The sequence below is a fragment of the Neovison vison genome, chromosome 1, assembly GCF_020171115.1.
Source record: "Neovison vison isolate M4711 chromosome 1, ASM_NN_V1, whole genome shotgun sequence".
In the NCBI taxonomy this organism is placed as follows: Eukaryota; Metazoa; Chordata; class Mammalia; order Carnivora; family Mustelidae; genus Neogale; species Neogale vison.
This window is the reverse complement of record NC_058091.1, coordinates 56,054,215-56,079,388: the sequence shown is the minus strand read 5'-3', so window position 1 is coordinate 56,079,388 and position 25,174 is coordinate 56,054,215. Positions and strand designations below refer to the sequence as shown.

Genomic DNA, 25,174 nt, shown 5'->3' with positions numbered 1-25,174 from the left:
TGTTGAATCGGAAGAGGCAGAAAAGCATTACCTCATGGAGAACTTGGAACACTGTGCTAGAATTTACTTGCAAGACAGTGGGAAGCCACTGCAGGCTTTTGGGAGAAAGTTACTCTAGCTGATCTTTATTTTAGAAAAATAACTCTAGAAGTAAGGTGAGGGATTTGGCGTACGAGTTTAGAGGCAGACAATGATGTGTTGGAGCTCTTCTATGGGTGACTCTGAGTCCTAATTTAAGATTGCTAATGTGCCTTAAAAACTGCAGCATTGCATTAAGGATGACAAGGTTTGTTTAAATGAGAAATGCTACCAGTCACATTGCATTCTGATACATACCATGCAGTTACATAAATCTACATCACTTGGTTAAATTAACAGTTGCTTATTTGAATGCTTTAGAATTACAAAACAAATAAAATGAAGTAAGATAGCATTTCTCTTCCCTAGCTTCCCTGTCATGCTAAAATATGCTTTCAAGTTAGTAGTCTTGTGCTTATGTGTCACCCTAACTTCTTCTTTCCTGATAAGATGACCTGACCTTTCCTGTTTACCAGTCCATCTGGCATGTTGGTCAGTTCCTTCTACCCTTCATGAGATCGTTCCCATTCAGAATCTCCCTACTATTTATAACACTCAAGCTTCTCCAGGTAGTTCATTCTATACATCACTGGAAGGTCAACCACGACCTCACCTCTTCTTTCCTAAATAGACCCATCCCCACCCCCAAAAGTCATTCTCCAGCTGGGAACGGTCTATGTATGATTGGTCAATTTAGTGGGGCTTGAAGAATGGGTAGGGACTTGGTAGGCACTGGGGAGGGAACACAGGAACTTGAAACACATTTGGAATAGCATTTCGGTTTCTTTTAACCTAACTTCTTATGAGCAGTGATGTTCAGGGTCTAGGTGTTGATGAACCTGTTTTTAAAACTTACTGTATGATCTTTGGTTTCTCATTCTCTCTTCATTTATTCTTATTCAAGATGGACATAATCCTTGGAGTTATAGCAAGATATGATGATTAGCACAAGGACTGTTACTATCATTACTAAATTGTTGCAAACAAATTGAAGCCCATTCATTTGAGAAAAAAAACTATCCATCTTGACCATTAAATTGTTAATAATGGAGAAGATACACATTGGCTATTATGATTCAATGATATCTATTTTATTCTAAGTATTTAAAAGAAGAATAGAGTGTAGTTTGTTCAGCAAATGCAGAAGGAAAAACACTTTAACTTCAGTCATAGAGTTAAAGTATAGAATTCTTATATAGCAATATACACTCACTTTAATTTTTAAGACTATAATACATCAAATTATGCAGAAAGTAGACTTTAAGATTTATTCCTGTAAAATGAAAGAGAAGCATTGAAAATTGCTTTTCAAGCTAATTTTACCCTAATGTCAGAGTACTTTAACCAACACTTTGGGCTATAGTGATAACTATTCCATTTCGCACTGAAGAAGAGCATCAAAAAGAGAAGGAAATTTCTTAAATTCATATATCACAGAGTAGAATCTCCTACAAGAATTACATCAGTCTCAGTGTCACAGGCAGGTCACAGAGGACATTTAAGGCAGTGAAATACTCTGATACTGTAATGATGGATATGTGTCATTATGTTTGCCCAAGCCCATAGAATGTATAATGCCAGGAGTGATCCGTAAGATAAACAATGGACTTTGTCTGATTATGATGAGTCAATGTAGGTTCAATTCTTGCTTAAAAATAGACCATTCTGGTGATGCTAATAATGGGGGAGACCTAAAACTGCTTTAAATTTTTTTTCTTAAGAAACCTGGCTTTCTTTTTCCTTAGGATGGAGTTAATGCTAATTGGACCATAAAGATCCATGAGGATAAAGTAGGAGCTTCCAGGAAATTCACATCAGAGAAGGGAAGAGAAAGAGGATTCTGTAAGAAGTCAAAGCCCATTGAAATGACCAAGATGGGATTTTAGAGTCATGCATTGATATGTAAGAATATGAATGTTAATACTAATTAATAAGATCCAACCCTGTCAACTCCTGGAACATGATAGAATAAACAATAAATGAGAACCACAGAGAAGTACTCTTTGTGAACCTGAAAATAAAAAAAAAGATCATTCTTTATAAAATCATAAATTAATTCATGATGGATCATAGCAGATATATAAAAGTCATCTAAAAAAATCTAGAGTGAGTCCTGGCCCTCAAGACTAGACAACAACCTGATTATGAAGTCATATCAGACCTAAAATAATGTCTCCTTAGAAGTGGAGGTGGCCTTATCATGGAATCAGAGAGAAGGGGGTCAACATTTGGAGCCAATAGTAATAAGAGTGGGTTGGAGACCATAAGATTTGAGTGCATGCATATTCTTGGCTATATAATATTCACCAGAATCATCAGTTGAGAGAGGTTTGAACTGAGAAGACCTGTATCTAGACTGATCCATGGTTGGGATTTAGCTGTGTAGGTGAAATAGAACAGGTGAGCAAGAACATTAATAAAGTGACCAAAGTGATACACAATAGGATCTAAGTTGGCTGAGAGAGCAGTAAAGGTGGGAGGAGGAGGATGGATAGAGAGGCAGAGGAATAGTGGGTTGAAGCCCTTGATTAAGCTGAAGAAAAGAATTTGTGGACCTTGGGCTGAGAAAGCAGAAAACAAGTGTAGGATGTTGTGATCAGAAAGGGGTCATGGTGAGTGCAGGATCAGAAGAATGAAGAGCTAGTATGGGGAAAGGTGAAGGTTATTGGACTTAAGAAGATAAAAATTCAAGAGGTCAGGGTGTTATGTGTGAGATCCATATAAACAGGAGAGTAACTCATGATGGAGAGGAAGCTTGGGAAGGAGAATGAAGTTGTAAGCCTGGTCTTCCAAAGAATGTGGGAGAGACCTAAGAATTTGGTAGAAGAATGGGATGAGAGATGGTGATTTAGTTGGGTGTTCCAAGTCTCAAAAGAGCAAGAATTTTTACCTGAGATGGGAGGACTCATGATGTGGAAAGAGCTTGGAGGATGAGAAGCATCCTGCCCAAGTTACTGGAGTTAGGGTACTAGATCACCCCTAGTGAGGGAAGCAATGTAATCAGGGTGAGTCAAGCGTCAGGGACGTCAAGAATGTGGAGGGAATGATGAGGGAAGGAACCTAAGGTATAAGGAGCTGTGGATACAGGAAAAGAATAGGCAACAAACTCTTAATCTCACGAAACAAACTGTGGGTTGCTGGGGGGAGGGGTGTTGGGAGAAGGGGGGAAGGTTATGGACATTGGGGAGGGTATGTGCTTTTGGGTAAATTGGAAGGGGAGATGAACCATGAGAGACTATGGACTCTGAAAAACAGTCTGAGGGGTTTAAAGTGGAGGGGGGGTGGGAGGTTGGGGTACCAGGTGGTGGGTATTATAGAGGGCACAGCTTGCATGGAGCACTTGGTGTGGTGAAAAAATAATGAATACTGTTTTTCTGAAAATAAATAAATTGGAAAAAAAAAAAAAAGAATAGGCAACAAAGAAAAGCTGGGGGGGGGCAGGATGAAAGGAAAAGTTGAGTAATAGGAAGAAAAACACAGACATGTTTGGGCATCCAAAGTAGGAGGAAGACAGAGGGAGAGGAGCTTACATTCTGGACAGCCACCAAAGCAACAGAGACAGGAGGCATTTGTTACATCAGTCTCCAGTGACTAGGAGGAGATATTGTCAGGAAAGGTTGGATAAAGCCTCCATGGAAAGAATTGTGACCTGTGTCGATGGGACTTTTTAGGGCTGGGGAGGTTGGGCTATATTAGCCATAGGAGAAAGACAAAAAAGGTAGGGTAAGTGTTGAATTGGGGCAAGATACTTCTTTTTCACTATATGTCCTCAAATCACCTGGAGCCCAAAGGCATGTTAGCTGAATGCCTCTAAGAAAATAAGCGGAACCCCCTCTCCATTCCTTCCTGGAGCTCCTGTTCGGCTCAGAACATTTCCTCATGTGAGTACTCCGAGCCACTTGGGTATAAACAATGTAGATCACAGAAGAGTGCACACATCAAAGGAAGGTAGGCATCTTATAAAATGTCCACAATATTGTAAATATTTTAACATTTAGATGCCAGGAAATTAGTGTGTTGAATCCAGGACCAAAAAGTAGACTGCGTTGTTGTAGCACTCAGTAACACTGCAGAGCAGTACTTCATACCTTCTACTTTAGCATTCTTTTGGAAGGATTGCAGTACTCCTTGTATATACTGCGGTCCCTGTCTTCCTTTGGCTTAAAACAATTATCTTATAAACAGCAGACTTTCAGAGAAGAGATAAGAGGTTTTGGAATTGTCCAAATGCAGCCTGTACAGACTCGGCTCTTATCTGTTCAGATTCCCTTGCACTCATTAACTATTAAATGCTAACCTTTCCTATTTAACAGGAGGAGACTCTAATTTTCCACAGCCTGATGAGAGGTGGAGGTCTATCAAGGCCACATCTTTCACAGCTCTGCCTCCTGGAAGACACACACACACACACACACACTCACACACCCCAAACCCCCTCATTAAACATTTCTAACCACTGTCATGATTCTATTTGCCCTTCTCTTAATCTAGAGCTGGTTAGCTGAATTTGATGTTCTCTGTATCAACAGAGATTATGTTTACAAGTGCTCACGGAAAATAATGGAAACAGTCCTTGTAGCTACTTTGGCTTGTGGGGTTGGTAAGTCTCCCCCAGGCATAGTCTGTCTGTGCCTTGAGGTGTCTGGTGGTGTTTCTGAGCTGTGGCTCAGTCCCTTTCCCTCGACATTTCTCTTTTCTTTTGTTGTGCATTTTCCCTTCCTAAACCATTGAACATCAGACAGTCCAAGTCTGATCACAGAACATTCTAATTCCAGAAGCAAAGTTCTCAAAAAAATCACCTAGTTAAGTGTTCTTTCACTTTCAGATAAGGTGGATATAATTTTAATATTTTTCAAATTAACTCCTGAGACCCAGGACTGAGCCAATAATTTGTTGCTCCTTTAAACTGATGGTTTAAAAATACTTGTTCAACATGTATTAAGGAGAAAGGTTATATGTTTTTGATGGTGGTGCTGAAAAGGAGGCCTGCTCCTAGCTGTGCTGAACCCTTCTGAGTAACTCAGTTCTGATCCCAGACATGCCTAACACCCACTCTGCAAGCATATGCTGTTTATTTCCCCAACCCATTCTCCTGAGAATCAGGTTAGAGATTCTTTATCATAACCTGAGCATGAGTCTTGGAAGCCTCTGCACTCATCCCCAGAGTCTTAACAAAGTAAATCTTCTGACTTCTTGTCTCTAGAGGAATTCTAGTAAATCTGATTTCTTCTGCTTTTTATATCCCTGTTGATATCTTTGACTTAGTGACATTTAGCCCTCCTTATAGATGGATGCCCTGGGCTCCTTACCCTTTGACTCAGCTTGGCTAATAACTAAGGTCCCAAAAGATACACAAATGTGCAATTTTAATGCTGTGGTGCCAATAAAATAACAAGGGGATGCTGTTATGTAGAACAAAATGATGGCCAAAATTGGAAACAAAACTCACAAAGATTTTGATAACTGTTAAAGTTTCTTTTTCACTTAAGTTTTTAATGCTGAATTCTAAATTTTAAGGAATTCTAAAAATTTACCAATTAACTGAGAAAAATGTATTTGAAAGGATGTATTTATTTCCATTTTAGCAAAACAGTGGGCAAATATTCTGCTCTATGGTTAGATACAATGTTTAAGGCTAAGTATAAGGAAAAAGATAATGTGGGCGTAATTTTTTATTTTTACTTTTTATTTTGGAAAATTTCAAGCATAAGCAAAAATGGACAGGATGGTAAAATGAGCCCCTATATACTTGTCATTTAATTTCAGTCACTTGCCTCACATGACTAATTTCATGTCTTCATGCCATCACCTTCCTCACTGCCACCAAGTTTTACAAACTCTCAAAAAGCTAAGATATATCAGTACAAACAAGGTGAAACTCCATCAGCATACACAGAAAATTCTCCTTTTCAGGATTTTTAAATATGTGTCTTTTAATCAACTTAATTTATTTTAATTTTAAGGGTAAAAAAAAAAACTGACTTTAAAAGAACTTTTGAAGGATGCCTGGGTGGCTCAGTCTGTTAAGCCACTACCTTCAGCTCAGGTCATTATCCCAGGGTCCTAGGACTGACTCCCGCATCCGGCTCCTTGCTTGGCGGGAGCTTCTCTCTCTGCCTCTGCCTGCATCTCTGCCTGCTTGTGCGCACTGTCTCTCTCTGTGTCTCTCTGATAGATACATAAATAAATAGAATAAATAAATAGAAGAACTTTTGAGGGAAAGATCTGAATGGGTCAGCTCAATATAAATTAGTTTCATGAGAGAATTCCTCAACAAATAGGCACCATCTAAACCAACAGGAAAAGTGATTTTCAGATAGAAGAAATCATCATAGGCTCTTGTCTTGTGGGTTCTTTGCTGAGATGCTATCTTTAACTATGAATACCACATTTTAAGGAGGAAAATGTACAAATAATCCTGGGGAACCCCTAGAAACGGTGAAGATTCTAAAAAAATCATACAGTGAGCAAAAGAATAAATGGGCATGTCTCATTTAGATTGGAAATAATTAAAAAGTTGAGAGACAAGAAAACTGCTTTTGGTAACTGAATCATTGTCCACTGAAAAGGGACTCATTTTGCCAAATTAAAAATATGGTGGGTTTTTTCTGACCCTTTGCAGGTTTCTTTTGGTTTAATTTGGTGATAGATTTTAGACTTTTTAACACTCTTTATTGTAGTATAAACTACATACCAGACATACTAAAAACTATCTTTCAGATGCCGACTGTTTTCTAAAGGAAAATTGGATCAAATATGGATTTGAAAAATACTGTCAATATGGGCTTTAGAAATGAATAATTTAAGCATCTCTAGTAATGATACCTTGGGAATCGGCTAAGGGGGGATGAAAGTTATTTTTTTATTAAAAAAAAAAAAAAAAAGAAGAACTAGATCTTAGGGACATTGCTCTATGAATTGAACTTTCCGGAAAAGAAGGATAGGTTAATAAGGGAGAGGGAAAGGAAGTGTGATTAATAACAAAAGAAGCCAGAAGATCAGAATATATCTAACACTTATTACTTCTTAAAACAGAGTGTAAAATGTGATTTCTAAACCTCACTGTGAGACGAAATCAGATAGTTTAGGACAACTGAATGGTTTTAAAGCAATGTATAACTTGAAAAATTCTAAAAATTCTTTGTTTTTAAAAATAGGAAAGAAAAAAAAAACCTTTAAAGCACGAGAGATGTAACTTAGGTTCAAAAAACATTTCTATTGATGTTTTAAATATCGAAATGGGGCATCAAAATGGTTATTAAATCTTCTCTGAAGGACTTCACAGTAGAACTGATTCTTCCCTGTGATGTTTTGATTGTGTCTTTGTCAGCAAGCAGGTGCCCAGATACTCCCAATAACCAGCCTGGTGATAATCTCAGGAAATGAGAATATTATTCTTTGGTAATAAAATCAGTGATTATAAAGTGCTTTTTAAAAGAATAATGGGAAATACAACGTGAAGGATGATGTGTTCCATGTTTAAGGAGTTGTGATGTGTGCTGATCCCACGGACCACGGGAAAGCTGATCTCAGCTTCCCCTCAACCTCATCGCTGTCTCCCCCTCTCCCCCCACCCCAACAACAAGAGCTGTGTAATACTCAGAATCTTTAGGAGGCAGCACCAACGCCAGGTGAAGAGTTTACTTCAGTCTGTTTTTAACAATTTTTAAGTTTTACTTCAACCTGTTCAGATTGTTCCCATGTTTGGGCAAAAGAAATCCCTCCTTGGAGGCAGGACAGGCTGCAGACAGCGCTTGGTGGTGCCCCCCAAACCCAATGGCTGGTAGTGTGAGCTATGTGCAGAGTTGTGTTTACGGTGCAGGTGAGTGAAGCGTGCAGACCACCTGATACTCTGAGTGCCTCTGCTCTGAGCATGTACCATTGGGCTGGAATTTGTTTCTTTTCTATCAAGGGCATAAATCTAAAATCCCAAACAACCCATTATGGTGTAACAAGTGCCAATTTCTCTATAGTAATGTGGGCACACAGTTATTTTCCTCATGTCTCCCTTTCAAGAACTTTGCGTGAACCCAAGTGGGGCATCACTGGATTGGTAACCTAAGTTAAGGCTACATTTATTGTCACAGTATTTCAGTTTAGTTATAAGATGTAATTTAAATATGAAAATATGGAAAATCAAGTATGAATATGTGCTGAAATTCTATTCTTGGACTTAGGAAAAAACCGTAATCTGTATGGAAAATACCAATTGTTTTTTACAAAATTAAAAGAAATCCTTGGGGGGCACCTGGGTGGCTCAGTGAGTTAAAGCCTCTGCCTTCGGCTCAGGTCATGATCCCAGGGTCCTGAGATCGAGCCCCACATCAGGCTCTCTGCTCAGCGGGGAGCCTGCTTCCCTTCCTCACTCTCTCTGCCTGCCTCTCTGCCTACTTGTGATCTCTGTCTGTCAAATAAATAAATAAATAAAATCTTTAAAAAAATAAATAAATAAAATAACTTCTTAAAAAAAAAAAGAAAAGAAAAGAAAAAAGAAATGCTTGGGTATTTCCAGATTCTGCTCTCAATAAGACCTTTTCTTCTTAGCCTGCTATGATCCCTCCAAGAAAAACCCATTTGATCAGCTACTGGGCTTAGTGCATAAAAACATCAAGCTCAGGGCTAGTCTGGTGCCAACTTAAGTCCACCATTTTTTAGTTTTGGTGCATTGAATAACTGCTTGGTGTGTTGGTTATCTCATCTGTGAAATGGGATTATATCAGATTCAACTGCACAGTCTATAGAGAGGACATATTAGATAAAACATGCAAAAGAACCCAATGCCTGGTGTTTAGACATCTGTTTCTTGATGAGCCAGGTATAAGCCTGCTTCAGTGCTTTGCTTGACCCTCTCTTGTGCCGCACATATTTGCAAAGCTCACTCCCCTTTGTCCTTCAAGTTTTGATTCCAATGTCACTTTCTCAATGAGGCTTTCCCTTGCACCTTACATAAAATGATAACTCCCTCTCAATGATCCCTCTTTCTCATTACCTGCTTATTTTTCTCCTTAGTTCTTATCATCCTCTAATGATAGTATATTTGACTTGCTTATTGTCTGCACACAGAACTCACTCTACATATTAGTTGAATGAGTGAAGTAAAAGACACACATAAGCCACTCTTAAAACTAATGCACTTATTTTCACTTATTGTCATAAACTCTGATGTAGTATCCTTCTCCATTCCCTTTTTGTGTATTTTTCTCCCTTATGTTAGGTCACGAGCTCCTATTATTTCGTTGTCTTCATGTAACATTTGGCAGAGACTCGGTTTCTCTAGAGACTCTAGCCTCCCCGGTGAGGGCCCATATCTCTGGTCAAGTTTGCACAAGGAAGAAGTAAGTTCACCTTCTTACACATTTCTAGGTACAACAGGGTATGACGAGGCTCTTGCTTGTGTATGTATCTCTGACGATTGATCCAGTGGTGCATCTGCTACTTAGAGGACTGTACATGTAGACAAGTTATAGAACCGACCGTGATGCCAGTTTATTGAAAAAAAGTAAAAAAAAGTCTTAGGATTGACTGAGGTTTTCTGCATGGGCAGAGTGTGAACGATGTAAGAGTATTACATTATAGGAAATGGTGGCGGCAACATCAGTGGGTCACAAGGCAGTATTATCAGTAAAAAACCATGAGTCCTAGAATCTATTATCATAATAATCATAATTTGTCATAGCTCTTGAGATTTTGCCTGAGCTGGGATCTATAGTGAAGTTGTTTTCTGTTGACTCCCCACAATACCCACTTCCATGAACATAGATCATTCCCCATGGTGCGTCCTGGCACACTGGGCCATCACACCCTTCGTGTGGTGTACACATTATAATGCAGGAAGAGGATTTTTACTCTAAGGAATATTGGTTTAGCGTTTTAGAAAGTTTGAAGTAGAGGCAATTTGGAAAATGTAGTGGTAGGTATCTCCATGAGATGGCACTCATTATCTTCTTTACTCTTTATTTAAAGTTTTTAACATATTCATATTCATAGTTATGGAGTATGGATGTACATATATGCATATATATGCATAAATATGTGTGTGTGATTATCTTTGGTTTTATGATTTACCTAGATCATTCATATTCTTTTAATAATTCAATCACATTTTTTACAAATTGCCATTCATTTGAGACCCTTGAGAATCTTGGGATGGGTAGTGTGTGGGGTACTATGTTGGTGGGAGAGGGAATCATTAGCTTTATCCTCTTCACTTCCACCCTATGCTCTTTTTATGCTAGAGGACAAAAATACAAAGCTGCCTGTGAGCCTAGGAATCTATGCACAGTAGGCAGGGATGAAGCTCAAAACCACAGAGACAGAATAAACAGGAATGTAATGAGATAATCTATTTATAGAAAGAGTACTATCTAGATTGTTGGGGGACTGAGCAGGCTAGTAATTTGAAAAGCTAATGACTCTGTAGAAGAACCCCCCCCCCCCAGAAAACAGAGGTTCACTTGCTCCTGTTAGCATCTGAGACCTGAAAATAACTCTCTTCTCCTTTGTTAAGTAAGGCCAAATATGAATTAAAATAAGGTCTCCTGTATTTGAGGTTCTCTCACTAGCCACTGCGTCCTGGGCTCCGGTTAGAATGCTCCACAAGTGACAGACCTCAGCATGGATTTTGAGGTCACAGACTCAATTGTAGTCAGCTGGAGAATCAACCAGGCTCTGGATCATTATGGCATAATTTTGTTTTCATTACATTAGCACTAAAGGGGGGGAAAGAGCAGGAATTTAGAGTCTATAAAAAAGCACATCAGATCATCTATGGGGGGAAATACGAGCTTCTCAGCGACATCATCAACCCCTATCAGCAGGCTGGATATTGCACTCTAATTGACCTTGTAGGCATTCAAACCAAGTAGGCCCTTGGGAGACAGAGACGGAGAAGGCACATCTCGCATTTTCTCATGTCACACCTTAACTAATGGCAGCCAGTCCCACCTGCCTTTTCAGGAAACTCTTCTGCACATGGCCCCTTCCTCACTCGGAGAGCCCTCTGCATTAGTTTTCCTCTATGTAAATCCCTAATATCATGACTTATATTTATACAGCACTGGGTTAATTTCAAAGTATTTTGACATCTAAGAATCACTTTTATTTCTTTTAACCACAATACTATGGAGGTTGACAGATATGTTCATCCTAATTTCACAGGTAAGAATCCTGAATAGGAGAGGTGACTTATCTGAGGTCACAAAGGAGACAGAATCAAAGTCTGAAATGGACAGAAACTGGTCCCCAGACCAGTAGCACCTTCTGCCTTCTGCATGATCATGTGAAAAGCCCTGTGTTGATATATCATAGGAACTAAAGGCTCCATTTCCTTCCCTAGCGAAAACAGGAGTAGGGTAAGTTAACACTGTCTTCCCAGAGGATTTATTACATGTGATGATTTCCGTCCCTAAATATTATTTGCTATAACCTTCTTGAGGATGACCTCAGAAAAAAGGCACAGTGTACTAAATTTCTTCTTGTCCCCAGACTGGATTCTCATTCCGACCACTGTCCAATTCTTTTTCAGTACTGCCCCAGGCATAGCAAAAGAGCTTATTTTCATATAGCAAGGTTATTATTCAGAAGACAATTTGAATGTGGCCATTTGCGTTTTTTTTTTTTTTCCTAAAGCTAGTGTTTGGATAACCTGCAGGGAAATCTTAAAATACCCTGAAAATGAATGTAATTTCCTATCTGGTAGATACACATATATAGAACATCGAATCATTCTCAGTGCGTGTGCATGTGTGTGTGTGTGTGTGTGTGTGTTGGAGAAACAGGAGATGTGTTCTTTGGAAAACAGCTGATCCATAAACTCTCATTAATTCATAGGCCAACAATTCAGTGCTTTATTTTCCAGTCCTTTCCTACTAGATTTAGTCTGAGGATACAGAAACAAATCAAGAAAAAAGCCAAAAGTCTGAGGTATAAAAAGTATCAAAGAAACATTCAATTTGCCTTCTTCAAAGATCTTGTTCAAGCTACCCAGAACAGCCTAAGACATGTCAGACCCATGCATGGTTGACGCGACTCTACCCAGTAACTTTCTGCTTGCTGCTTGGCAACCAGCAACCAGCATGTCATTGTTCCCATGCATACATATGCGTAGACTATGCCTGCCTCTCTCACATTCTCATTCTCTGTATGTTCTCTGTGTATGTATGTGCCATATGTATGTTTAAAGCCATTTTTCTCTTTGAATTTTGGCTTCTTCTTCTTTTTTTTTTTGAAAGACCAAAGGAAAGGAATTGAAAGAAAGCAGGTTGCATAAAAAAATCTGTTTCACCAAATTGGCTTCAGACTCCTGTACTTGTACTTACACTCACGCACACACACACATACCCCCTCTGTCGTGATTTAAATAATTAATAGCTGCTTTTTCTTAGACCCTTTGGAAGAGGTACTCTCAGGGATTAGAAACTCCACGATTCCTCTGCCAAAATGCAGCAGATTCTTCTTCAAAGCTGTGACCCTGTTGATTTTGCTCACTGCCAAATTTCACATCATGAAAAAAATAGCCTGATATTGGAGTGATTAAATTTCAGGGAGAGCTGACAGAATGGAGTTCTTCAAAACCCAAATTCTGCCAATTTTGATGTCTTTAATTTATTCCAACAACCATTTAAGTCTAAATGCCTCCATTTTAATCATATTAACAGTAGATTACAAGGACACTGAACACCCAGAGAACTCCAGTTGCAAAATCAACTTGGCTCTTCCCCCTCCTCTTTATGTTTGGAATGATCAAATATCTTCTGGCAGAAGCCATTAGCCAGAGCCAGCTCTTTTGTAATTTCCCTTTGATTCCCTCTGTTTCTTCAGCCAGAGGCCTGGACTTTGGCACTTGCCCAGATAGCACAGGGGAAATAAACGCACCTACTATCCAAACAACAGCGAAGGTACTGAGTTCTCTATGCCAGCATTTCTCTAGCTCACCTTGAGAGCTCACATCTTCCTTGTATATGAAAGGTGCTACAGAGAATTGAGGTTGAAACTAACCCACATCAATTCACAGCAACTCAGAGTCCTGATCTGACTGGCATCATGCTCTAACCACGGAAGCAACAGCAATAGCCCCCCAGGCCATGGGCTCTTGGCCCCACTTTTGGATGGTACTAGTTGGTAGTGTATTAGGCCTTCAATGGGGCCAATGTAGAGATCTGTTCAAGCCAAGCTCGAGCCCTTGCCAGCTTGCCCATTTCTCTGGTAGTGTACTCCCATAAAGCTGCAGGAAACCTGAATATTTAATGCAGATATTTTATTTGAAACCAAGCGCCTCTGTTCTCTAGGGTCTACTTTCTGTCACCAGCCTACATCACAGGAAATAGAATAAACATTTTTCTGCCCTGCACCAGCCAAGCTATTTTCATATTTTGTTTCCCAGAAGTCATCCAACTGCATGTGAGCACAGATTCTAAAAACTCTAATAACTCCTCACTGTTTTTGCAATATTGCCTGGTGGGTCCAAACCTGGGCTTTCCCCTCAGCTAGCCCGTGTGTACCTCCCAGGAATGCCCCTCACTAGGTGACATGCAGCAACTTAATCATGCTCTCTGAGATTTGGTTTTCTCCATTATTAAGGTGGAAAAAATAATTGTGTCTCCTTACACAGTGCTACTGTGAGAAACAAGGGAGATAATGCACAAAACGTACTTAATAGAGTCTGGCCTATAGTAAGTGCTTAATAATGCACTTAATATAGTAAGTGCCTAAGTGCTTTGCCAGTGGTATTGTTAATATGATCATTATTAATATTATCCACTTATAAATGGCTTAAATTGAAGATTTATCATGACTTGATTACTACACAGAAAGAGATGAGTGAGCTGTAAGCTACAAGAATTGCTATACAGGAAGGGCTTTAGGGCAGCAATGTTCTTGGAAGAGGAGCTGGGGTATTGCCTTGTGTTGCATTCACATACTAAGCACACTCAATTTCCTTAGATTGTGTAATGATTTAAGGTGTCTTGGTGAATATAGGCAGTGATGGAAACCTACGACACCATCCTACAGGATCTTCACATTATACTCCTTCTACTCTACTCCTTGGGTATTCCATGTCAGACTTTTCCTGAAATTTTGTCTCTGATGGCAAAGAACATTTAATGATTTTTGAAAATTATTTTACAAGTATCTTATTCCTGCTTAAAAAAAAAAAAAATCTTTGAGATACACCATGAAATAGAATTAAATACCTAAGCACAGGTTGTTTTCTTCCTTTGTGCTGAATCAAGGAGGAATCTTCTAAAGCTGGGTTCTGTTGATAACCTTGGGAGATATCACTACAACCTTTATGGATGGAATCCCATACTGAAAGATGAAGTGAATGAATCATATATGAGGTAATTTTCCTCAATCAGGCAATAAAGGTAATGGAAAAACAAGATTTTTTTAAAGTTTACCTTTCATTCAATCGACATATACTTTAGAGTATAAACAAGAAGGCTTTGAGATTGTGAAATGTGAAATGAAATGTTTCTGGTACCTCCAAGTAGATAGAAAATCAAATTTTTGTTCAATAGAAGTCAGTAATATTCTCATATATTGGTTTAAGACTTGGATCTAGTTCAATAAACAAAGCTAGAATGGGCTATTTTTTTTTTCTTGAAACGATAGGCCCTGCACATAGAGACGCAGACTCAAAAGAAACGGTAAAATACAAGTATGAATTAATGCCATCTCTGAGCTTCCTGAAAGAGAAGATTCCCTAGCCAAAGAGACAAATGAAGTGTTAAAATTTCTCACCTCCTCCAGGAAGAGTCTGATGTTTACATTTGATAAGGGAGACTGAAATCTGGGGGGCATTCATGAGTCCTCGAGAAAGCAGTCTACTCTTTTTTTTTTTTTATAAGTTTTTATTTATTTGGCAGAGAGAAAGACAGTGGGAGAGAGAACACAAGCAGGGGGAGTAGGAGAGGAAGAAGTAGGCTTCCTGTGGAGCAGGGAGCTCACGATCCCTGGACTCTGGGATCATGACCTGAGCCAAAGGCAGAAGCTTAATGACTGAACCACCCAGGTCCCCCAGCAGAGTCCAGTCTTATGTGGCTGTCTGTAGAACTCAATAGTATTAAGGCTTTGAGTTTGTGCCCTGTTGTCTTAAATTGTCCTGGAATTAGGACACTGGGTTCCCTTTTGGTTGGGTCCTTTGAGGTGTATACTGAATTAGGTGTAAATAGTCAGTCAAAGAACAGTCAGCCCAACCATTGGGGATTGGTCATCAGATATCTGGGTCAGTTTGCTGAAAACACCAAAGTATTCAGCCACTGAGATTTCATAAATGTTACTCAATGGCCATCTTTAAAATGTGAGTAAAGTCCAATCACACTTATTTAGAGACATAGCCTTGACTAGAAAACTGCTTCAGCTAGCTACATGTCTAAGATCTAGAGAGAACAGTCTGTGGACTAGAAAACAAAATGTCTCTCTTTTTTTTTTTAAAGATTTTATTTGTTTATTTAACAGACAGAGATTACAAGTAGACAGAAAGGCAGGCAGAGAGAGAGAGAGGGAAGCAGGCTCCCTGCTGAGCAGAGAGCCCGATGCGGGACTTAATCCCAGGACCCTGGGATCATGACCTGAGTCGAAGGCAGCAGCTTAACCCACTGAGCCACCCAGACGCCCCCAAAATGTCTCTTTAAATGTAGCATTTTCTTGGAGGGTTCTAGATCTCAGAAACTGAAAACACTTCCAACACATAAGGGGAAATAAAATTTCTCAAATGAATAGGATAAAAGAAACAAGGTTTTCAAACTTGTTATCAAAGTTGGGATTCTGAGCACCAAATGCATTATTTTTTATAGCAGTTTCTTTTCGGAAGCTGAGGATATTTGGAAGACACTGTTTCCTACAGAACAATTTGATGAAGCACAAGTAACTTCAGTCTATGCACAAGAGGACATGCGTCATATTAACATGTTTCTAGTTGATGTTAAAATACATAGCTTAGCTCCTTCAGAACAATCTGCAATAAAAAAAAATATAGTGACACCAATAACAAATGTAGAGAAATGACTTTTCTTTTTTACCCTTTATGACACCGCTTCTGCCAAGCTGCCTTTCTCTTAGACATATAGACTCTGAAACTTCAGTGTTTTAATCCTTACTAATATTCTTCTAAATCTCTTCTTAATTTTTACTTCCATCTTTGACACCAACTATCTGAGATATTTACTGATCTCTTTGTGTCCTGTCATTCTCTCTGGCTTACAGAGCCTGAGTCATTTATGTGCATTTAGAGCTATCTTTGGATGCAGACCCGCTAAAGCATAAGGCAGTCTGATGATGAAGTACCTTTCCCATTTACACTTGTGTAAAAGAATACCATCCACTTATCTGCAGTGTACTTCTCAAGTAAAGCAAGTTAGAGATTTGTTCCTATGTCGGCCTTTGTGTCCAATTTCTTTTAACTCTTAATCATTCTGGCAGCAAGTGCGTTTGACATTAAGTGGACCACATACTGTGTCTTTGCATATAGTGTCTCCAAGTATTCGGAAAAAATCTCAATGTCAATGCTAGAAAAAGAAATGTAATAAAACAAGATTGGAGAAATCAAGTCAGTTACTTGGGAAAGTATGCCCAGTTGTGATATAATCTGCACAGTATGCACCATGAGTATTTTAGAAATAAAGCAATGCTGTCTGTAGAGAGAGATGAATGCTGAAACTAAACAGTTTCTGAAGAGCAAACATAAATGAATGTACTGACTCTTAAGACCTTGGCATAGAGAATACAATAATGAGTTTTTTTGACAAGTCCAAAAAATGTTTCTGTCTCTCCTCTTTCCTATGATTTGGCATCTCTTTTACCTCATATTGATTTGTTCCTCATTTCCCTTGCAACAACATTTACCTTCTTGTAAACATATCATATGATATTCTTTCCACAAAGACTATTTCTAGAGCTTCTACCTTCTTGCTAAACGATTTACTACTTTTTCGTTTGTACCTTCTTATTACTTCTCCTTCCACTGCAAAACCAAAACCAAAAATTTAACCAGCACAGAAGAAAACACTACATTTTCCCAAATTATCCAGGGAGTGAAGACAAAGATGGGTATGGAGTTCAGTGTAGACGGCCATATAGATCAGCTATACAGATGAATAGTACTAAGACAAAGATGGATATGGAGTTCAGTGTAGACGGCCATACAGATCAGCTATACAGATGAATAGTACTAAGGCTCCTTTGAACCTCAAGTCTTTGTCTCCAAGAGGATCTCCAAGTCTGTCTTGTAACTAGATTGTTAATAACTGCTCTTCCTCATCTCCATGTTACAGTGGGTGGACACACCCCTTCCTACTTCTTCCCATCCTTGGCTCTTTCCACGTGTTCAGCTATGGTGGAGAGATAGGAGATAAGATGAACTTCCAAGGGGGAAGAGGATGCTGAATTCAGTCAAAAGAATTGTGAAAAACAAGGTCCCTGTCATTATGGATACTTAATCACACTTTCCTTTTTAAAGTTTATTTATTTTTATTTTTTAAAAGACGTTATTTATGTATTTAACAGAGACACAGTGAGAGAGGGAACACAAGCAGTGGGAGTGGGAGAGGGAGAAGCAGGCTTCGCATTGAGCAGGGAGCCTGACGTGGACTCAATCCCGGGACCCCAGGATCATGACCTGAGCCATAAACAGACATTTAACCAACTGAATCACCAAGAGTCCCTGTTTTTAATGTTTAGATTTTGTCTAATGTTCCTGACCGGAGGTTCCTTTTCTTTTCAAGTACTAAGTTGTTTCTCAAAGGTAAATTCTAGATCACATTGTTCTCATAGTTTTCACCAAGGTAAGGACACCTCAGATGTGCACAGGGCTGTTTGAATAAAGCATTTGTTTCTTCAGGCAAAATGTATGTCCTCCCTGCAGATTTCATAGAAAGACACTACGGCCCTCTTCTGCCTTTTCCTCTCCTCAGAGGGGATCATATTCCTGATTGGGAAACCATGATTACTGAAAAAGTAAAGCTGAATTGAACAATTTTCTCTGGATTATTATCAGGACTTAACCTATATTAAACGAGTTAGCTTTTGAGTTTTAGAAGTTCAGCTCATCACATTGCTTTCAGTTCCGTGGCTTTAAAACGTGTCAATATGCCCCAATCCAAATCTTATGTTTTATAAATGAGAAAACAAGGCTGAGAATGGTGAAGTGACTTACTCAAGGCTAGATAACTACCTTGTGGAAGAAAGTGGCTGGTATCTCAGATTTTCTGATGCTTTCATTTACTGCAACATAAATGAAAAAAATTTTGCAATAGTTCCACAGATATGTATGTGAAGACCACATGCACCCATTGAATTTGTTTAAATTGATCTTCATGTTGAGAGTCCCTTCATACGTGGGTCAGTATGGTATCTCCCTCAGAGTGGAGTAGCCCACCAGTGCCAGGATGACCTCCTAATCCTTTAGCCAGAAGACAGCTGACAGTTGCTCAGCACTGTACATTCATAAAGGGCTTTCACACACACGTGCTGGCATTCTTCCCTCACTCTAGCTCTAAGAGGTTGATATAATTAATAGTTTTACATTTTAGATGAGGACACCAAACATTCTCAAGTAAAATCCTCTCTGTTGCTCAAACGACAGGACTTCATGTTGAGAAAGACCTTGCCCAAGCTTGGGATCCATTTAGACCCCCTTCAAAACTAGTGGGTGTGTCTATACTCCCTTAGCTAGAGAGTCCTGAGAGAATAGCTCTGCTGGATGAGATCCAGAGAGAGCACGATCTGACTGCACATTTTTGCCCCATGCAGCACACCTGGGCAGGTACACACATGTGCTTACATGCAAGTTTTGAGGGAATGACATATGAATGATTGATCTCCAAGTCTTTTACATTAATGATGATGAATTCTATTTGGTGGTACCCCAGATTTAAAATTTTAAATTAGTTTTGAGTTGGAAAGCAGTGATAGTTCCTGTTAAGTTATTTTGGACAAAAACATTTTGTAAACAAGCAAGCATCGAAACAAATATTTTTGCTTAAACTTCTACTTTATGAATCATTTAAGAAATGCACACAAATCATGGCAATGTGTTTTTTCCCCCTCTGGATGACTTTTATTTCAACTTTCCCATCTCCAAGAACATTTTCAATTATTTATAATCACATTTTATAAAGTTACTTTGCTGCTAGAGCCAAGATAAAGGCATATGTAATTTAGCTTCACATTTTATTTCTGTCTTCACCAGTAAGAGATCTGTTTTCCCAAGAGGGTTATACTGTCATAAGGGGATACTCCAGTAGTTCTGTTGAAATATATAAAAAATATTAATATTTCTTCTAAAATGGAAAAGACATGTAACAAGAGCAATTTTTAATATAAAAGTTGATATGGTACACATTGGTGGTTAGTGTTCATCCTGAGAAGAGACCCAAAATATAGCCCACCTAATATGAAAATAAATAAAACTCTCACTTCTCTAAGGAGCCTCAAAGCAGAAAGAAAAATATACCCAGTACACTCAGAAAATTAATAGCATATCATTAATAGGAACATTCTGGTTTTGCATAAAGTCATCAAAATAATCCCATTGTCATGGAATTATCAGTATTGGAGAATTGACATGGAGAACAACAGAAAAAGAACACCTCTTATAGACCAGAGACAGAAAGATGGCCTGGGCAGGACTGGGAAGAAAGTGAGATATGGCCTACGCATTGCCTATCTCCCTCCCCTGATGCTCCTCTTAGGGTCACTCTGGGGTCTTGCATGAGCATGCCTCCTGTGCCTGCCTCCTAAATGCCATCCAGTCCCTGCTCCAGCCCTACCCATCTATTTTAGGTGCTACTGGTAGAGGCAACTGCTCTCAACTTCCTGATTCCTTAGAAAACATTCTGATGAAATGAAGCTCACTAAGGCATTTGTTACTGACAGTGGAGACAACTGATCGCAAGCCTCTGATCACTGACAGTCCGTGAGATGCAAGCCTTGGCTCAAAGTGCCAACAGGAGGTAGAGTGTTCGACCACTAGCCTTGTTAATTGTTCTAGAGTAAGAAAGTATTAAGAAAAGAAAAAAAAGAAGGAGATCTGCGTTCAAAGTCTGGCTTACAATCAAGCGACTCCCCTGCCTTCAATAAGCCACATGTCCTGTCTACTGAATAAGTCACATGACCTGCCTATGCTTTCATCTTGCCATGTAGTTAATGAAGATTTAAAGGGTGTTTTGTGACAGAACAAAACAGATGGCCAATTATTTTTATTACTGCTGGTATTATAGGAGTTTCAAAATCATTCTGCCTCTCCTGTACATTTCTTATGCAAGACGTAAGTCAGCCACACTACTACTATAGTTTTCAAACACCAACAATATAGGACACACAAAGAAAATCAGAGTAAACTAATTTTCCCTTCTTTTACATTCATTTTTGTTTCTTTCAAATACAAAGATTCACACCTAACTACTGACCGATGGACTTTCTAGCCTTAGAGCTGGTCAACATTATTTGATAAAGGAGTAGGGAAAATGCAGGTGTGCAAGAACCGGGTGCTTCTGAGCCTCGGGTCTCCCCAACCCCTTGGGCAGGTGGTCAGCGGGGGAGGTGGTGCCCCTGGCCAGTAGGCCTCTCCCAGCTGATGGAGAGCTTCCCTGTGGGCTCTGCTGGCTCATGGGCCTGCTTCTTCCCTAGCTGCGCAGTTCAAAACTGCTGATTCACGCTCATGATACAAGTCTAATGACCAGGAATGCGCTCTGATTTTTTTTTTCTTCAGGCACATTTTCTTGGTAACCAGGCTCATGAGATGTTAATACAAATTGGCAGACTTGAACTGAAACAACAAAAATACGATCTGCCACTTGGAGGGAACAAAGCACAGAAGACTCCAAGGCTGCCCTTTTGCCTTGGGTTTTCCTTTCAGTGGCGAAGGCACACAGTAAGTGCTCAACAAAGAGACGGGGCTTTCAGGGGAGACCCATGGTGACCATTAGGATTTTAAATCACTCTGAGCAGTAATTCCTTTCATTTAAAATAAATTTCCTTCGAGCCCTTTTAGTAATGTGGCATTAAGAGACTCTGCTAGTTTCTCTCTTTGTGTCAAATAGCTCTAGGTCAGCAGCATCTACCAAATCCAGGGAGGCAGAAAAGTCACATTTTGCCTTTTCTCCAAATCCATCTTGGCCACAACCTGGCCGCATCTTGCTTCTGAGTCATATAGGAAAGGTTCATGGGAGGTCACCCCAGTTCCATAGACTAATTTGGAGTTTTAATGTATTGCTGTTGAAATAATGCTTAATCTCTTCTTGTCAGCTGGCTGGATGATACAATGATAGTCTCCTGTGAACACTGAGCAGCACAGCAAGTCCTCCTTGGACAGCCAGCAGCAGACAGCAGCCTCACAAGAAAGCGCAGAAGATTCTGCAGAAGAACCACACAGATATTCCCAGAAAGACAATTCTGAGACCGGTTCATTAGTGGCTGTGTTTTCATGGCACTACTAAGTGGAATGCCAGGGCTCTTGGCTCCTGTTTTATTAGAGTTTTCCTCTGACTGGGACTCACATATTTTCTGACCACAGACTTGGAATTTACTGTAAAGTGAGGGAGCCGGTATGAACCAATCAAAATTCTCCAAGCAAATTCAACTCAGATTTAAAGTTGTCTCTATTGTGAAAAGAGCATTTTCTTGATTATCTGGGAATGGGTCAGGTAGGCAGGTCTGGGTGTTAAAGATGGTGTTAAGACGTTAAAATAAACAAACAAACAAATAAACAAATCACCTTGGGTAATTTCGTGCCAGAGGCTACAACCTCCTGTGGATAAAAAGGAAGATGGGTAGTTTCAATTGGAAAGGTCATGCTCTGCTACACTGATTTTAAAAGTGATATGGTGAAAAGCACAGAAAAGGGTAAATAAATTCCTTACAAAGCAGAATGAAGATGAGGATTTTTTTTTTCATTGCAAAGGAATAAGATTCAAATCAAAGTCCTGAGAAAAAGGTCGTTTTGAGATACAGAGAATTATAGGTTAGTTCTAATTTGTTGAAGTTTATATAACCTGCTTCTAACTGTTTCTTTAATCAGTTCAGCACTTAAGAACAACCTTGACATGGTTATTACCACCTTATAATAAAAGTACTAAAAATGAGAATTTTATTTTATCTTCTGCATTCTGAAATGCCAAATCTTAGTGTCATCTAAACAACCCAGATCCTACTTTATCTTTGGAAGCCATCCAGACACAACAATCTGTTTAGAAATAGATTGGGATAAGATAGCGATAACAGTGATGGTTGGATTAACCCTAGATGATGAACCAAGAAGAAGCAGTCACCTGAATCCCTTCAGGTCTCTAGGGCTGTCACCAAGTAGCACTGTGGGCAATATCTGAAGACTGATCTCTGTGAAACTGGAGGGCTACAAACATCACTCCCATGAGGAGTATCCAGAGCCACAGAGGCCCAGACAGAACAGCCCTTGCCTTTGGGCTCTAGAGAAAGTATCCAGGAAGGAAGTTTTTAGAAGGAAGTTATATTAAAATCTCTATCCTCATTATTTGGATGTAGAAATGAGGCACAAAGCAGTCAGTAACTCCGCCACATTCCGGCAACCAAGGAATGGTTTCCTGCCCTGGGCCTTAAGTTGGCCATCCATCCGACCATGCCACTTCCTTTTGCGAAAGGAAAAGAAAAAAATAGAAAATTGGATAAATAAGAACAAAAGCTGAATTCTGAGGTCATAGATAAATCCAAGATGACACAATAGGAGCAATTTTCCAATAATCTGTTGTTTGAAGACTGGGGACAGGTTCCAGGAAGGACCAAGAAACAAGGTCCATTTGAAAAGTAATATTTGACCCAGAGCAAGTATATTGAACAAAATTATGAAAAGTTGATCCTGACATTATATATTTCCTTCTAATAGCTGGCCGGGTTAGTCAAGGAATTAAATTCTCTATCCATAACCCCCCCCCACCGCACCCTCCTCCAACTAAAAAAGGGCTAATTCAATCCTCCAAAAGCCTATATCCATATCCCAAGTAGCTGAGCAGTAACAAATGATTAACTTGGAAATGGTCCAAATAGCATGTCTTTCCTATGCAAAAACTATCTACTGGAAGGAAAATATGTTGGATTAAGAGCCTGCTTGTTTTAAGACAGTATATGTGAGGAGAGAAGGAATAAAAAAGGCAAAGATTAGGAAAACAGAAAAGATGGCAATAAAACTGGACAGGCCAGAGGAGCCTTGACTTGGGACCACTGACCTCTCTGATCTTGTCCTTGACAATGGTCATCTTGTCACCCTCTGTGCCCAGCTCCAGGGTTTGTACTGTTACCTGGAAGGCTCTTGTTCCCATTAGAGTGTCGGAGCTGTGGCCCACCTCTGTTCAGGACCCCAGCCCACTCCATGTTATGAAAGGAAAACAAAGTGCAATGTAACAACTGGAAGTGAAGACTCCTTTTTTTTTTTTTTTTAAGTATTTTTTTAAGAGTTTATTTATTTATTTGTCAGAGAGAGAGAGAGCGAGCGCACAAGCAGGCAGAGTGGCAGACAGAGGCAGAGAGAGAAGCAGGCTCCCCACTGAGCAAGGAGCCTGATGTGGGTCCTGGGATCATGACCTGAGCCAAAGATAGTGGCTTAACCAACTGAGCCACTCAGCCATCCTGGAAGTGAAGACTCTTAACTAAGAATTTCTAAAATGTTACTGTGGACAACTGACTGAAATAAGCAAAAGAGCAAGTACCTTCATTGAACATTTATTGAGCAAGTACTATATGTCAGTTATCATACCAGAAACTCTCCCTGTTTGCTCTTTGAATGTTCTTAAGAACCATAGATGTGGAACTGTCCCCATTTTACTAGCATCAAGATCATACTGCTATAAATAAAAGGACTGGTATTCACTTCCTGGTAGATTTTAATTTCCAACTAATAAAGATACAAGTGGTATTTCTGCACATATGGTAAATGCACATTAATATTTCAAAATGCATGATGATTAACAAATATCTTTGTTATAAAATTATAACATTATCACAGGCCAAAACTTGATGAGGTAAAATTTTCCATCTATCATTTTGAACCCAATGAAAGTGAAACAAGTAATTCTCAATGAGAGGAGTCAGGGGAAGAGGAGCACATCAGTATTACTTGTGCAACGTGTTCAAGCACATCTTCCATTCCTATTCCCTTCCCACCCCACTTCACTTCCTTTGGTCAATGTTATTGGTAGACTGTGTCTTATTCCTTACAAGTGCTCAGTCATTAAGAGAAAAAACAAAAAAACAAACAACAGTGTCCTGACATCACTTTCTAAATTTCCACACAAGCAAATGTTTCTATGCTTCTTCATTATCCTATATATATGGGATATGTCGTTCCCTATGTCTAGGATATATTCTTCAGGTAAAGGAATTTCTAGATAATCTGTTCTCAAGTTATTTAGATTCTCATATGTTTTGGTAGTTCATTTATGTCACATACAATTGTATGGGTACAATAGTCTCACGATAAGATGAATAATTTATATCTTTTATTGGCTTCATTGACATACTCTGCACATACAAATACAATTTCATCAAGATACTGACTTCTGATAAGATTAAAAATAAAGTAACTTACTTCATTAGAAAATAACAAATCTCCTAAAATGGTATAGGAAATGATTTCAGTGAATCTCTCTACTTTATCATGTATTCATTAACTTAATCAATATTGATTTATTATTGACTGGTACATGCCAAGTAGTTGGGCTTTACCTGCTAAAGTAAAATTTATGCCCCTGCCTTGTTGAGACTCATTTGCTTATTTTGGAGAAATCGCTTTCAGACTATGGAGGTACTGAATGATACTAAAGATATTCAGAAACATCAGACTAACTGTTGCTTCACTCTTGAGTGACTATTTTTATAGTCACTCAAGATAAAGCATTCATGTTTCTCAGGTGACACTTTCCAGATGTCAGCATTTAGTAATAATTATTAGTAATGATTTAAATCACTGCCACTTAGCTTGTTATGTAGGCTAAAATTTGGGCTTTGGAGAACATTGAGTTCACTAAACTATAATGAAAACATGGACCAAACATACTGAAATGGGCCCTATGGACTCTAAGTACCGTAGCAGTGCTGATTTAGGGAATTCAGAGTAAAACTCTGATCT

General features: G+C 39.1%; 1 long non-coding RNA gene across 1 annotated transcript in view; it reads right to left on the bottom strand.

Annotated features, from left to right (window-relative positions):
• LOC122905646 overlaps positions 1–25,174 on the bottom strand; it is a 250,526-nt gene that overhangs the window by 15,918 nt on the left and 209,434 nt on the right. The window lies entirely within an intron of this gene.